Raw genomic sequence first — 18033 nt, forward strand, 5'->3', positions numbered from 1 at the left:
ATCATAATTTCCTTCATAGGAATTCATGCTTACACGGAAGCACTTGAACAAAGAAGTCTGTGTAGTGTTTTCTGTGCTGTCTATTTTTGTTTTCTTTCTTTTTGTCCGTTTAGTTCCCTGTTTATAGTCAACTTATGGATTATGATTGCTCCTTGATACATATTCTACTCTTTTTAAATTATATTGTCATTTTGTTACTCTCTCTATTTGCTTATTTCGCCTGTAGAAAATCAATGAGAACTGTTTAAAGAAGTTTTTTTTATTTCTACTACTGTTACTCCGATTGATAAAATGTAAAATTGGTTTAGATACAAAGGGTCATTGCTTCTTTTTCGTTTTTTAGTCCATTGTATAAATCCTTTAATTAAACAAGTAGTTACAACATTTGTGGTTAAACTAATTATTAGAAAGAAAGGTCATATTTTTATTTTGATTTTAGAGAGGTAGATGTCCTTTTCGACATAGCGTACCAGTAACATCCTGTTTCGTTACATGTATTTTTAGGCAGAAACAAAAATACACCATATCTAATTGTAAATATAGACATTCAATAGTGAAACAACAACAGGTAATCAGAGTCTTAGATTACTTGATATCGCTACCAGTAAGAGAAACTTCCTTATTTTCTATCTATAAAATTGGTCCCATAAGCTAAGATATGACTGAAGATATATATGACAATGTCAAAACACACAGATACAGATATTTTTTTCCTTTTAATGTCATGTTATCCGTCTTGTCATAAATTACAAAAATACCGAACTCCGAGGAAAAGTCTCTAACCAAATGCCAAAAAAATCAGTACCGTTTGTACTGTTGTCTGCCAAAATTTATGTACACCTAAGAAAAACTAAAATATTTGAATTTCTGGAATATTTTCCTAACTTTCAGAACTAGTGATCCTTTGTCAGGCACGGATTCAAAAGATGGTTCCAATTTGTGTTTTCAGCTAAGATCTTTATAACTTGAGATAAATTTTATAAACAAACCTGTTATATTTGTTCGGCTTTTAATATTGAGATGTTCTAATGCTTTAATGAGCATATTATACCGATGTTCGTGCTTCTTTTGTTTTGGGATACACTTATGGTATAATGACTTAACGTCTATGCAAAATATGATGCAGTTTGGAGGTGATAGTTAAAAGTCCAATATGTCTTAGATTATAAAGGAATGAAATGTCTAACATATTCAGCCATTTCTACATCTCAAATTTCAGCAACAGTGGATATATAACTTACATATAAAATTTTTCTCACCATTTTAATTAATTTTGAGTTTGCTTAAGTCACAATTAAGTCGTATGATTATACTCAGCAACATATCAGCAATAACCGGGAAATTCTAAAATTTTGCAAGACACTTTGCATTGGTACTTTTTGTTTGCGAATATTGACGATGGCAGCATTATCAGTGTGTTTTTCTACCAAAGAATCTCCCCAAAAGCAACAGTTTGGTCGTTACCAGTAAACCGTCCATGACTGTGGGGGAGTTGTCAAATAATCTCCATTGAAATTAGTTATGCCAATGTTAATACCACTATTAGTTCCCCAAAGATTGACATCATCACAAACAAATAAAATAAACCAAGCAAAAGTTTCAGAGTCAAAATGTTATACCAAAAGTGCATTACTCGACTGGTTATACTTATAAATACGGCCAAAGAAACCAAACAGTGTCCGAATTCTATTGTAAAATGGAATCAACATAAATAAAATCAAACAACCAAAAGACCCTTTGCCTACTTTCTGCCTAAAATCCACAAACTGAATAACGAAATACTGAAAGATATTTATAAACAACAAACTGATATTAAAATACAAGTACCAGCAAGGTCAATCATTTCACAATGCAACGGTCCTTTAGAAAGAATCGGACAGTATTTGGATTTCTTCCTATTACCAATAGTTAAAACACAAACTACGTACATATCTGATACATGTAGCTTCATACGTCGACTCGAAAAATCAAAGATAGAAACTGATACTTTACTGGGGACTTATGATATCACATCCCTTTACACAAATCTAAGATTTAGCGAAATTATTGACGCTTTAAACAGTGTTACGGGGATATATGAAAACCTAGAATATCACATAATGAAACCCAGTTTTTACTATTTACTACATATAACAAACTTTATTCTCCTTAATAATGAGTTCAACAAAAAATGTTATAGGCAAATTATAGGAGCTTGCCAAGGACATGTAGCAAGTCCTCAAATCTCAGATATAGCTAAATACCAACATATAAATAAAATTCTAAATATCTTTCCACACAAAAACAAAATATTATTTCATAAACGTATGAAAGATGATGGATATATTTTTATTTCAAGGTACTACGGAAGAAGTTAAATTTCTTTTCAAAATAACAAACTCAAACCACAACCTACTGCAATTTACTTATGAAATTGACAGACAAAGTTAAAATTTTCTAGACTTAGAAACGTATAAAGGACAGAGATTTCAAAAAGAAAATATCTTAGATATTAAATGTTTCACAAAACCAACTGAAAAATTCCAATATCTAGACCAAAATTCTAACCACGCTAAAAGCTGTTTTAAATCCTTTATTAAAGGTGAAGGAATAAGAATTCTTAGAAATACCTCTGATCCTGACAATTTTAATGAAAGAATAAACTTATTTACAGAAAAATTAATACAAAGAGGTTACAAAATCGCTTTTGTAAATAAAATATTAAGAAATATTTCCCATACAGAAAGATTAAACAAATTAACAAACAAGCATAAACAAAAACACAGATAACTGTAATATATCTTTCATAACACAATACCACGCTAATGCAGAAAATTTACAAACCATTGATTAAAAGAAAACATTGGCATTTAATTCAAGACAACCCACAGTTCAAAAATCCCTTTGATAAAAAACCTACAATAGCATTCAAAAGAAACAGGAACATTGGGGAAATCGTTTAAACACTTGAAATCAATCAATGTCTCCCAATAGAAATTAATTAGACAGTTACACTAAAACCAAAGGAATGTGCGCTGACAATGAAAAATGCATATTGAAACGTATCTAAAACTAAATCTAATAACCAAAACCAGTGATCCATACGTTGATAAAACGAGCAATAATAAATAAAAGGTACAATACTAAATAAAATGTACAAAATAATAAATAAATAAACATTTAGAGAATAAAAAACAAAACGGACGACCTCTGAAGAGATTTACCTGGAATATAATTCCGAAAGAACTCGAAACATTGTACACGTAGCACGTTATCAATGTAAGGTCGGAAATGTGACCCATACTACGAACGGGTGGATATTGGATCAATATACCTATAATCTCAGAAAATCAGTAATATCAATTCAATATTTCTTAAAGATTATGTCATAGTTTAATTCTGGTATATTTTGAGATAAACTCAATTCACTAAATATATAGTTTGAAAGCAATAGAAACATTTGTCTTTGTTTTCTTCTACTGAAGAGCGGAAGTGTTGTTATGACATTGCTTGTTGGAAAAATTATAGGAACCGATATGTGCAGGTGTAAGTTGACATAAAGACATGTCTGGTAAAAAAAAATAGTGCATACTATTCTGAAACGTTTTTTTCGTCCTGTTGACATATTTGTAGATTTTCAATGATATTGTTGGTTTTTTTCAAAACTACCTCTACCCTTTTTATTGGGAAAATATGTGAAATTTTCATCACATTGGGAAATTAAGATTAAACCATGAATTTGACTGAAACTTCAATTTACAGACCCCCTTTCAAGAGTCAAACCCTGCTTTGAAATAAGACTCCTTCTTGTCAGTGATGATACACAAATAGACCCTGAAATCTGCACATATATTAATTTTATGTATGAAAAATGTATAAACTAGTGTTTTTCAGTTTGTATTCATGCCAAATTACTTCTGAGACTGCACTGTTTGGGAGAAAAGTTGTCTTTTGGGAATAATTTTAAGCCATATTTTTTTTCAAATTGGGATTCTTCTCCAGGGGAAAAAGCCTTTATTCTCCATTAATTTAAGGCAGACAATATCACTGATCTTATACTGCTGATAATTTTTCCTTTTGAATTTTCTATTTATCTATTAAAGTTGACAAGATAAAAAGGCAAATATTGCCAAAAAAATAATTCAAATTTTTATTAATGTGCAACCACTATATTAATTAAGTCGACTGAAGATTTCAGTAATTTGACTTCTATGTGAATTTTTTCTTGTTGGTCATTTGTGCTATATATGCTTTGTTCTTTGAATATTTTATTAATATAATTTTTTATCCATAGTTCGAGATTGCATGCTAGTTACGTACGTGCGTTACTGTTTGTAACATCCTGTGGTGTCTATTGTTGATGGAATATGTTCGTTGCTGTTCTGTGGTTTGCATGTTGTGTCGACTTTTATATTATTTGTTTGTGCGTTTTCTGTGATGAATGTTCGTGCGTGTGTTTGTGTTGTAGTTTTGTCACGTAGTGTTGACATCTTAGCGAATGTCATAAAACGGGATGTTTGGCTAGCCATCACAACAGGTTCAACAACTATTTTGTCTTAAAATGTCTTGTAAAAAGTCAGGAATATGGTTGTTATCAAATAGGTCGTTTCTATGTATGTTGGCGTTTGTTTATGTTGCACTTCAGTATTCCTGTTGTTCCTTTGTTTCCTCTTATACTAGTAGTTGATGCGTGTCCCTCGGTTTTAGTTTGTAACCAGGATTTCCTATTCTCTCAATCAATTTATCAATTTTAAACACCGGTATACTACTATTGTCTGTATTGAAATAAGAACAAACGTTTTTAAAACGTCAGCCATTTGATTTATTCTAATATCAAAACAATTTTCTTGGAGCATTTATTTTGTCGTCGTATCAATCGCAAACAATCGAAAAGAAATATTTTTTTTACTTTTTGTTTAACACATTTTGACAAATAACTCTTTAAATAATGAATTATTATATTTCCATACAATAGCAGCTACAAAAATTTATATTTCGTGTAGCGTGTAACATCGAATTAATATACACCGAAACAAAATAAACTGAAATAATAAGATGACATACTTGACTTTCTATACAGTATATGGGGCGTTGATATTTAACAGGACATACGAAAACTAAACATGATTATGTTATTTTAAATGCACAACTAATTACATCAATACGCGGACCCTGATTATTAAAGTCATAAGAAACCTCAAATTAAAAAAAAAATATGCATATGTTTTTTTTATAACTAAATGGATAGTTTTCATTATAGAACTTATGTACATATACTTTTTTTCTGAAGAAAGTTCTGTAATTTGTCAACATTTAGAAGAAATTTACTTATTTTTAATTGCTTGCTTCCAGGAAGCAATTCGCCGACATATTTTCCGCATGTATAGTGACCTGAGCGTAACCCTCCTCGTAAAAATCCGGTGATCGCAATACGTATGAATCTGTCATTAGAATAAACAATTATCGGATTGTACATGTTAAACACGTGCCCAATACCCATGCTTTTTGTTATTTGTTTACTATAAGGTGGCAATCGGTAAACTTCGGCTTCAAAACACGGCATTTAATGAGCAGCCATATTTGTTAAATCATAACAGACACAGAGAGAAAAATTGACGATTATACGATATATTTGCGTAAAAAATGATAAAATCGTACACAGAGGACTAAGTTTATGATATATACATTCATTGGTTCAAGAATTGGATAAACATTATTTTTCACCACTCACTGGTTTCTTATGATTTTAACACTTAAGATACTCATACTGAGTAAATATGTAAAAAGCAACTCTAGAAGGTACTATAAATGAAAAGATGTGGTTTGAATACCAATATGACAAAAGGGGGCGAAAGATATTAGAGAGACATTCAACGCTCTATCCAAGTCAGAACGTATAAAAAGTTAATAATTATTGGTCAAAGTATGGTATTCAACACCGAACAAAAAGCTATAAAAAGCCCCCAAAAAAACTAGTGTGAAACCACCGGTCTTATCTATATAAAAATTGAGAAACAAGAAACTCTTCAGAAACACACTAACAAACGACAACCACATCACATTCGCCAGCCTTCACCCTTACCTGAGACAGTAGTGTAACATTGCAATAAAAAAAAGACACACTATAGATATCAATTGAAAGGACTTAACTTGGTCAAAAAGACTTTTAAACAAAAAACAAGTAAATATACACTGAACGAATAAGTTTGATCAATGACACAATATTCATACAATATCAAAACTTAGGTGTCTATATAACATAGACGTTACAGGTAGAAATACAAATAATTGAACTCTACTGGCTTCACTTATATATACATACCATTCATTTCATTTTCCAGTCTGTCAGTCTTTTGAAGGCCTCGATGACATTACAAAACTTCTTAAAAACCCGCTGATAACGGATGACGTCCAAGGTCATGTTACATCAAATGAAAATATAGAGTCAGCAGTGAACAATGAGACAAGTGAAAGGAAAGTCTTATATTCTGTTACTTGTGGTAAAAAAGACGAAAATGCAGGCAGTAAGTATAATATTTTCAAACATGAGTACATTTTATTTCAATAGGGTCAATAAGCTGGATATACTTACTAGAAGTGTGATGAGACAACATCTATGTAGTTTCTGCAATAAAATGTAGCGACATGTTGTAGGTATTCTAATTGCACCCCTATTAAAACAGCTCTTTCTTTCTTGTTCTGTTATGAATGCAGGTTTATGTCCAAACTAAGTAAAGTTCCGTCTAAATTTCATAAAAATGATAACTGCAACAGGGCCCACACCTTGGTAACATCTATTCGTTAAACAATAAAAATTCTATAAATATACGGTCGAAATTTACATTAAGGAACTGACTTTAAATACCATATAAATATAATCACGTTCGAGACCAAATAATTGGTTAGCCAAAGATATAATGCGATGGATAGCACGAACACAACAGACTAATGAATTAAATGTCAATGTTGTCCGAGAGTATTCAAATCTTAGATTGTGGCACATTACAATTAAAAAGTATGAAATACGAGAAAGCGGGTACGGAACAACAGCATGCAAAGTGTCACATATTTATAGAATAATGAAATTTTTGTTTTTAATACTGACTTTATCAGCAAAGATATCAAGCATGTCTGCTTAGGCTAGTTAATGAAGAAGGCCAGTATAAAAAGATAAAATGTTCTAACACGAACTTTCATTGATTCAGTCATTTTTGTCGAGCCTGCAACTTTTGTTGCAGAAAGCTCGACATAGGGATAGTGATCCGGCGGCAGCGGCGGCGGTGTTAGCAAACTTCTTAAAAACTTTATATTTTAGAAGGTGGAAGTCCTGGATGCTTCATACTTTGTATATAGATGCGTCATGTTGCGAAGTTTCTGTCAGTCACATGTCCAATGTCCTTGACCTCATTTTCATGGTTCAGTGACTACTTGAAAAAAAAGTTAAAATTTTTTGTAATGTTAAATTCTCTCTTATTATAAGTAATAGGATAACTATATTTGGTATGTGCGTACGTTGCAAGGTCCTCATGCCCGTCAGACAGTTTTCACTTGACCTCGACCTCATTTCATGGATCAGTTAACAAGGTTAAGTTTTGGTGGTCAAGTCCATATCTCAGATACTATAAGCTATAGGTCTTGTATATTAGGTGTATGGAAGGACTGTAAGGTATACATGTCCAACCGGCAGGTGTCATCTGAACTTGACCTCATTTTCATGGTTCAGTGGTTATTGTTAAGTTTTTGTGTTTTGGTCTGTTTTTCTTATACTATATGCAATAGATCTTCTATATTTGGTGTATGGAAGAATTGTAAGGTGTACATGTCTAGCTGGCAGGTGTCATCTGACCTTGACCTCATTTTCATGGTTCAGTGGTCAAAGTTAAATTTTTGAGTTTTGGTCTTTTTTCTAATACTATATGCAATATGTTAACTATATTTGGTGTATGGAAATATTTTATGATCTATATATTAGTTGTGCAGGTTTTATTTGACCTTGACCTCATTTTCACGGTTCATTGCTCAGTGTTAAGTTTTAATGTTTTGGTCTGTTTTTCTTAAACTATAAGCAGTAGGTCAACTATATTTGTTATATGAAAAAATTGTTAGCTGTACATGTCTTTCTGAAATGGTTCATCTGACCTTGACCTTAATTTCATGGTTTATTGGTCAATGTTTGTCTTTCTTGGTTAATGTAAAGTTTATGTGACAGTTGTAATAAAGTTTTATATTTAGGACTATCAACATACTATCAATGATTAGTAAAAAAGGCGAGACATATCAGTGTGTGCACTCTTGTCTGTAAATTAGTTGTTTACAGCAATTGCCCGTAATAAAAAGAATCATTTGAAGTATTAAGGGCTTTCTTTCACAATGCTTATGTTTCGATAGCATAAACTAAATTTGAACAAAGTATGGTAATATAATGGTTTCGATGCTGTTAACTTTGTAATAAAATTTCCCTTCAAACTTTTTTGTTTTTAAACACCAACGTTGAGTGTTATCTATACGAACAGCGCATCTGATTTAATTTATATAAATCCTGCTGTGTTTGATAATTGTATGTTTGTTCAGACTAAAAATGGACACACTTAGGCTTATAAAGATCAGAATTATATATTACTCAAGGGTTTGAAACCCAATATGCTAACCCAAATTCATTTAGCGCCACATGAAGTGGATGTAAGCAATTATAGGCAACCTTAAGTTATTTGTACTCATTGCACATCACTCTAAGGTGCACTTTTAAGATGTTCAGTTGTCATCTTTAGAAATTTTTAAGAAATTTAGACTGAATGAAGATTAATTTGAAAAAAGGATTGCAACATTAACTATTTTAAGCTTAGTTCTTAGAGCAACATTTCTGGTCCTGTCCAATTTACCCTTATTTTTCAATGGCAGTCCAAAATGCCCCTCTAATTGGCGTTCAAAATCAACAATGGATGTTACAGGCATTTTCTAAATTAAGGCATTTTGTAAAATGACTGAATTTGGAGGCAATTTATAAAATGTCTAACCATGACGGGCATTATACAACATGACTAAAAATACCTAGTCATTTTGTAAAATGCCTGAAATTTTGTTTCAAACTTCAACAAATTGCCTGTTTAGTTTCAGGCAATTTGTAGAAGAAGGATATCATTGACATGCATTTGACAACAGTGGACAAACACACACTATCTTGCAAAGAAAATAAGTAATTGTTCTGTAGAATTAATTTATTTTCCAAAAAACAACTAGGAAGGTTTGTATTCATATAATATTTTATTTTTAGTGAAATAACGATACGTATTCTCACTCTTCATTTCAGATACTAGCAGTAAATTCATGATTATTTCAAAATGTCATAAGGGCAAATAGTTCTGTCAATAGAACAAAATTTACAAACGACTTTTTAGAAAATCTAGATTAAATACAGTGAAGAGAAACATATGAAGCAGAGAAAAAAAGAAGTTTGTTTTTAATTGACTGATTGCTGTTTGTTTCCTTTCAGTCGCAAAAATTTCATGCATTTTTAAGACGTGAACAATTTGGTTATAAATTATATGGTTTATATCTGCAGTGGATTGACCTGGATAAAGGTCAGGAACTTCGACTGCAGCTTACGATTGAAATGAAGGTATTTTAGATAGGGACAGAAAATTCCAGTTGCAGAACAGCAATGGAGTTTTTTGGTCTTTGCAATCTGATAAATGAATAAGACAGTAGTAGACTGAGGGTTAAAGTTTGAAAAATAAATAACAGTGCTTTAACAGTATAAGAGTATCCTGCTATAGTTGCATCACCCGTCATGGGCAGAATTGCTTCAGTCCGTTAAAAGCTAAAAACCAAATGATACAAGAAAAAAAATCATGATAATGTTCTATTTTTTTGGGAACACATGAAAAAGAAGATATTCATGTGTGACGTGTGTGCTTATTGAGAAACTTAATGTGGTCGAATGTTAATTGTTTTATCTGTAAAGGTAATAAATGAGCTGATGATGATTCAGGATTCTCAGTCCAAATGTAGTCGAAGTACTTAAACCTTATTATTCGCCAAACAATGTATTTGAAAAAAAAATCAGGACAGATAGTGTGTAACAGTTATGCAATCCAAACATTTTAAGAAAGTAATAAATAATTGTTTAGTCCTGTGCTAGTGTGAATTTGGAATAAATAAGTAAAATGTATTCATTATTTTTTTAACTCTTTTTTAACTCTTTTTTTCTTAATTCAGTAATAATCATGAATAAAACTGATCCGATGCTCAGAGCTTTCACCTGATTTTTTAACATTTCATTCTATAAAATAATTTCAGGCATTTTGTGAAATGCCTTTCAATTTTTCCAGGCATTTTGTAAAATGCCTTGAAAAATAAGTCATTATATAAATGACCGAATCTTGCAGGCATTTTACAAAATGCCTAAATTTAGAAATTGCCTGTAATATATATAAATATCGAATTGAATGTAGCGCTAGCTGCTATATTTTTTTTATTTTTAATCTTCACCAAAAATACTAAAAGTAAGTAGTGTTAAAATATGAACGAATAATGACACTTTATCATAAAACGCTATGTTAATATTCCCGGCTGAGTTTGTATGCCCCACCTACGATAGCAGAGGGGCATTGTGTTTTCTGGTCTGTGTGTCCGTCTGTCTGTTCGTCCGTTCGTATTTTCGTCCGCTTCATGTTAAAGATTTTGGTTAAGGTAGTTTTTGATGCAGCTGAAGTCCAATCAACTTGAAACTTAGTACACATGTTCCTTTTGATATGATCTTTCTGATTTTAAAGCTTTTTAGACTTTTGACCCTAAGTTCATGGTCCACTGAACATAGAAAATGAAAGTACGAGTTTCAGGTTAAAGTTTTTGGTCAAGGTAGTTTTTGATGAAGCTGAAGTCATATAAACTTCAAACTTAGTACACAGGTTCCTTATGATATTATCTTTCTAATTTTTAAGACAAATAAGACTTTTGACTCCAATTTCACGGTCCACTGAAAATAGAAAATGAAAGTGTGAGTTTCGGGTTAAAGTTTTTGGTCAAGGTAGTTTTTGATGAAGTTCAAGTCCAATCAACTAGAAACTTAGTACACATGTTCCATATGGTATGATCTTTCTAATTTTAATGCCAAATTAGAGTTTTTATCCAATTTCGCGGTCCATTGAACATGGAAGAGTGAGAGGGGCATCCGTGTACTATGGACACATTCTTGTTATTTGATCATTTGTACTTACAATTATCATATTACTTATATATGTTAATGAAGCTTCTGGTGTGGACGAAGAAAAAGAAACTGGATCGGACTATTCTGAAATACCAAGTGAACCAGGTGAACCTATTGAAGTTGAATCCACTTCGAATAGCATTACTTTAGCTTGGAGTGAACCAATAAATGGTTCAAATAGTATTGATAATTATGAAATTAAATACAAGGAACGCAACACAGAAACCGCTAGATGGATACCAGTAGTCACAGAAACCAAAAGACGAACAACTACAGTTCCAGACTTAAAATGTGGAACGGAATATGATTTTAAGATTCGAGCGGTGAATCAGGATGGTGAAGAGGGTCCATTTAGTAAACCTGTCAAATTCTCTACCAATATATCTTTAGGCAAATCTGTTCAGACTTGCGCTGAAAAGATTAAAGATGGAAATCCAACAATTTTCAAACTTCCACTTCATCAACCAAAAAGTTCAACCAATCACGCTGCCAAAACACGAAAATGTACATTTGGTTAGTATCATTTTGATTTAAGTGAATTTATTGTTTTTGATTATCATACATGTCTTATATTGATCTTAGAATTATTGGTAAAAAAATTGAAAATAGGATATCGCTTGCTATCAACAATTTATGATGTTGGTCTTTCCTTTTAAATCGTTTCACATTTTTCAGCCGGGCCTTGTTTAGCTTACTAAACGGTATTGGTTTTATTCGTTACTTTATACCATACGGTAACATAAAGTTGTTTATATACTCGCCATTTTAGTTGATAGGTTCCTACAGGAGAGTTCCAAAATAGATTTTGCGTTAATGTGGAGATTGAAAAAAGTCGTATTGCCCATTTATAAAGCTGTGTATAAACAGTCAATATGTTTATATGCGTATAAACAGTATGTAAACTGCATTTGAAACATAAATGTAATATATTTGGGATAACATGATAATTTTCTTTAGATCTTATGAACAGATGTACAGTTTATATTTTGATATGAGCGTCACTGATGAGTTTTATGTAGACGAAACGCGCGTCTGGCGTACTAAATTATAATCCTGGTACCTTTGATAACTAATTATATACATCTATATAATGTACATTGTTTCCGCAATATCTGTTTAACATTGTCATAAAGCAGGAGGTTTTGCTATCCATTAAAACAGGTTTACTCCACGTTTTTCTTAAAATGTCCTGTACGAAGTCATGAAGAAGGCAGTTGTTATCAAATAGTTAATTTCTTTGTATGTTGGCGTTTGTTTTCCACTTCAATGCTCCTGTTGTTCCTTTGTTTTCCTCTTATAGCTAATGTGTTTCCCATGGTTTGTTTAAGTTTTTAACCCCGATTTGCTTCTCTCTCAATCCAGTTACGAATGAGTTTTTAACACCGGTAAACTACTGTTGCTATTTATCTATATACAGTTTAAGAGATGTACAGGTTATGTAGTTGTGTTCAAATTATCAGTTTGTACACATTATAATTGGTACAAAAAAAATGTACAAATCATAATTTGTAATTTGGCTTTATACAAATTTTAATTTGTACAAAAAGGGCTTGTGCATATTACTTGTGACAAAATGTGACTAAAAATCGCTTATAACATGCACAATTATTTATAGTATGTATTTTGTTATAAAAAAAAAGCATTGATACACACTGTAGAATATTCATTCAATGACCCGACAGGCAGAAATCCCAATAAATTGCTAACACTGACGATTTCGACGAAAAGATTTATGTCACGCATTTTGCGACGATCGTAGAGACGAATCAAACACAGAACACCGAAAAACCCTCTTGTTGATGTATTATAATTGTTTACATCCTCATTCTTTGGTCTTTGTTGGATAAGTGTCTCAGTCGCAAGAAGTGTTATTACAATGACTTTCTCGTATAAATGGAAATTTTATGAAAGGAACCACTGAATCGTTCCATTGCTGATTCACAATCTACTGTTTCTATTGATTAGACGTCTAACATAATTTCCGAACAATATGCAACATATCAAATAAATTAACGTGGTTCAAAACGAAGAACATCCAAGCAATGGCGGTAATACAGTATCATTGGTGTTTATGATTGTATGCACTATATAAATATAATGCACTATATTTGAACTTCTATACACTTCTCATGGTTTTTCCCCCACTCTCAGTAAATGGATTCTAAATCCGTACGCATAGACAAGCTATTGTGAATGACACAATCTTTCTATGTGGTTTACACCTGATATGTTGTTCTTGTAGGGCAGAGAAGAGTTAGAAGTGTTGAAAAAACTATAATGTTAGTGGGTGCCACCGGATCTGGGAAGAGCACATTGATAGATGGCATGATAAACTATATTACTGACGTATCGTGGGATGACGATTTACTTTAGTTGATTTAACCGATGAAGAAAAGAAAAGACTTAAAAATCAGGTAAACCACAAGAATATGATAAGATATGAAAATAAGAAGTTGTGGTATAATTGAATATGAGCACCCTATCGAATGATATAAATCTCTAAATGACATAGAAGTTAACAAGCATAGGCCATCGTACGGCCTACAAGAATAAGTAAAACCTATAGCGCATAGTCAGTTATTAATATTCCCTAAATGACAAAACAATTAAAACGAAAAAAATTAACGGCCTGTTTATATGAAACAATGAACGAAATACAAATATGAAATACAGCAACAATCAGGCAACAACTGAATCACAGGTTCCTGGCTTGGGACCTGCACATACAGCACGTGGTGGGGTTAAACGGACCCCCATTCAATAATATTTAATGAAGTTAACGCACTTTTACTTTTGGTTTGGTTCTTGTTTTTATTATATCAAAATTAATATTCTCAAATGTATTTCACTGAATGACCAGTCATTAAATGTCATACACTTTACAAAGCTTTATTCACTGAATTGACCGTGCTAAAATCATGTTTGCCTGTAATTTATAAAATCAATAACCAATTAGTCAATCGACCTTAAGCTTGTTGTTTGGAACGACTCTGTTCGATCTGTAAACCTTATTAAAAGTCTCACGACAACAAGTCATTTAAATGTTCATGTATCTAAAATACGAGTCCTTTTCTTCCACGGCAACTAAATTTTCGTTAAACATAATGTCAAACGGTCCCTTGTTTTAATCTTTTAGAGACTATTTGAAATGGTCAAATATTAATGTTCTTCTTCGTGAATATACATGACATATTTGCCTATTATAACATTTAAATAATCAGAAGGTCACTACTTTTATTTGAAATATAAGGGCTTCAAACAGACACAATTTGTTTTTTGCTGTTCGTAGTAATGTGAGGTCAAATGTTTATTCATTTCAAATTTGCATTACATTTTCGAAGGAAAAATCGGTTATTGATTTGGGTATGTACGGCAGTCGGGCGGCTACCAAACAGTGTCCGTTAAGTAACATGAAAATGCTTAGACGAATTTTCTTGATTTTAGCTTTTCTTGTTCATGAGTTATCTTTCTTTCAAATAGTCAAAAATGGTACTGATTTTGTGATTGAATTATTTCCCTTTGAACAGAAATGGTTAGTTATATATATAAATTTCGATTACACTTACAGATAAGTTTTAAAGATTTCTAATAGACATTCCATTAACGAGGATTTGTTATATAAATCCTTGGTATTAATGATCAATGACATTTAGGATACAAACCTATGCTGTGTCAAATATTCAATCTTATTCCAAAATCAGAGCTGTTTAAGCTTATTAAATGTAGTGTAAATGTATACTTGTCCAACTGTTCAAGGTTCGACCTATGGCAGGAAATCCGCTTTGCTGTCACTCTGACACTCTCTTGTTATTTTCAAACTTTATTTTGCAGTCTGACTCCCAAACAGAATGGATAACATGCTATACAGTTCATACAATGGACGGCAGTAAAATTGATTACAATCTTAACATAATTGACACACCAGGATTTGGAGATACTCGTGGTATTATCCGTGATAAAGCTATCGTCGACCAAATTCGAGAATTCTTTACATCTCCAGGAGACCAGGGAATCAGATTTTTGGATGCAGTCTGTTTTGTTACACAAGCGCCTCTTGCTAGACTTACACCTCCACAGCGTTACATCTTTGATGCCATTTTGTCTGTATTTGGTCAAGACATAGCTAGTAATATATATGTATTAATAACGTTTGCAGATGGAAATGAACCACCAGTCAGGGACGCACTGAAAGCTGCATGTGTCCCTTTTCAAAGCTCTTTCAAGTTCAATAATTCTGCCCTCTTTGCTTCTAGCCAAAAATCTGATGAGGCAAAATTTGGATCTCTATTTTGGAAAATGGGTCTAGAGAGTTTCAAAATATTTTTTGACGAACTCAAGTTCGTCGAGTCCAAAAGTTTACAGCTGACAACTGAAGTCCTGGAATTGCGTAAAAATTTAGAAGCTACTATTCAAGGACTGCAGCCTCAAATTTGTGAAGGAATGAACAAACTAAACACGATTCGACAGGAAAAAGAAGTGTTAAAGCGACATAAAACAGACATTGAAGCTAACAGAAATTTTACTTATGAGGTCGATGAAATTCATATGCGAAAAATAGATTTACAACCAAGACAATATGTTACAAATTGTCTTACATGCAATAGAACATGTCATTTCCCTTGCGGTATCCCGAATGATGCAAATAAAAGTGGTTGCGCTGCTATGCGTGATGGCTCATGTAAAGTATGTCCTAGAAATTGTCACTGGAGCGTCCATAAAAATAACTCGTTTCGGTTTGAAACCTTTGATATCAAAGTCAAGAAAACATACGAAGAACTAAAACGAAAATATGAGATCGCACAAAAAGGAGAACAGAAGCAGAGAACTGTTTTGGGAAAAGTTAAGAATGCTTTTACTTCTTTAGGAAGCAAAGTAATGAAAATGGTAAATGATGTACGTTGTTATATCAACAAACTGAACGAAATTGCACTTAGACCTAATCCTCTTAGTGACATTGATTACATAGACTTGCTTATAGAGAGTGAGAAAAATGAAAGAAAGTACGGATGGGAAAAGAGAGTAAAGCTTTTCCAAAAAATGCGAGAAGAATCGGAATTGATGGCCAAAACGTCAAATGCAAACTTTAGACCATGGGGCGAAGACGAAGATATAATCAATGATGAACCAGAAAGTTAGTAGAGGATCTTCATTTAACTTTTGAAATGAACATTTACGTAAAGACCTTGTATTTCCAATAAAGGTATATTGATAAACTGTATGACCAGGGTCATTAAACAATTTCAGTTTGTTGTATCTTATATCAAACATCACATAAAATCAAAACAAAAGTGAGGACTTTGAAATGATTTATCTGCTTTATTAGTCTTGATGACTGACAAATGTTACTACTAGCTCTGTAGAAATTTTACATTAATCGCTAAGCTCCAATGGGGTAAAGGTCAATTATATTTTGAGGACGAACAACTGATTCAATCTATCTTAATTTCCTTTATTAGATTCGGTACCCCATATACTTCAAGTATTAAAAAAAGGTCAAATACTAGTATATATATTGTACAAAGAAAAGTAAATAGGAAACTGAATCTAATGGGGAAAAACGTTCGTTAATGACAAAAAGGTCTGGTGAACACTGTTAGATGGACATGTACACATAAATCATTTGAGACAGTTATCAAACATACATGAAGCTGGCATTTATCTATGGACAACTGGAAGTCCCTTATAGATCAAAATGTAGTACTAGTATGTCCACAATTATTGAACTTCCACAATTCAAATCCTGTGGCGTGCTCCTTGTAAGAAAGAAAAGGTAAACCAGAAATTCACATTCGACTGCATAGTCAATACTCAAGTTTTCCATTAAGTTGTTAATGAGAAAATTGAAGCATTGAACACAAGATCCGAATAGACCACTTTCCAGTTCATCCGTGACCGGAAAAAAATCGTCAATTATACGCGCCTTTATGACGTCATTTACCAGATAAAGGGCTCGCCTGTATCCCTGCACTATTAACGTTCATCAAGCGTCTTAGTAAACGTCATTGTACAGGATAAAATAGAAATAATGGTTGTTCTGTAGGTACTTAATGACAATTCCCTAATGACAGCGGTGCTTATTGTCAATTTTGAGAATTCAATTTGTCGAATAATTTGTACAATATAGAATTATAGTTTTCCACAACCAGTCGCTCAACATTGGAATGGAAGTGAAGACGCCCCTAAACGCACAAGTGACGTTCACTTAAACCAGAGTTTTTGACGGAAATGCATCGAACTCGAAAGTTGTCTATTGCTTTTCTGTATTTACCTTCATCATGAATTATCTAAACTTTAAAACATTATCGTCTCACTATGCCTACGAATAACATAAAGAAAATACAATGTTGTTCTCAAATTATGCCATGCCTAGTACATGAAATCAAAATTACACAAATAGTCAGTCCTATGTTCAATGTGCGAAAAAGGTGGTTTAAAAAATGTCTCGCGTATTTTTTTAATTATTAAGGACGCATTTGATTTTCTTATCCCAGGCATAGATTACCTTAGCCGTATTTGGCACAACTTTTTGGAATTTTGGATCCTCAATGCTCTTCAACTTTGTACTTGTTTGGCTTTATAAATATTTTGATATAAGCGTCACTGATGAGTCTTATGTAGAAGAAACGCGCGCCTGGCGTACTAAATTATAATCCTGGTACCTTTGCTAACTATTGATACGACGGGTTCCACATGTGGAGTAGGATCTGCGTAAACCCTTCCGGCGCACCTGATATCAGCCTTAGTGATTGGTGGAATTCGTGTTAGTCTTTAGTTACTTCTCTATGTTGTGTTTGTGTACTATGTCTAGCCATGGCGTTGTCAGTTTATTTTCGATTTATAAGTTTGAC

General features: G+C 32.4%; 1 long non-coding RNA gene across 1 annotated transcript; it reads left to right on the forward strand.

Annotated features, from left to right (window-relative positions):
* The first annotated feature begins 5860 nt into the window (after positions 1 to 5860).
* LOC143067905 (uncharacterized) lies at positions 5861 to 16477 on the forward strand. Its single transcript, XR_012976060.1, has 4 exons — positions 5861 to 6503; positions 11228 to 11698; positions 13428 to 13599; positions 15017 to 16477. It is a non-coding gene; the product is annotated as an uncharacterized LOC143067905 (long non-coding RNA).
* The last annotated feature ends 1556 nt before the right edge of the window (positions 16478 to 18033 follow it).

This window comes from Mytilus galloprovincialis, chromosome 3 (genome assembly GCF_965363235.1).
Source record: "Mytilus galloprovincialis chromosome 3, xbMytGall1.hap1.1, whole genome shotgun sequence".
NCBI lineage: Eukaryota > Metazoa > Mollusca > Bivalvia > Mytilida > Mytilidae > Mytilus > Mytilus galloprovincialis.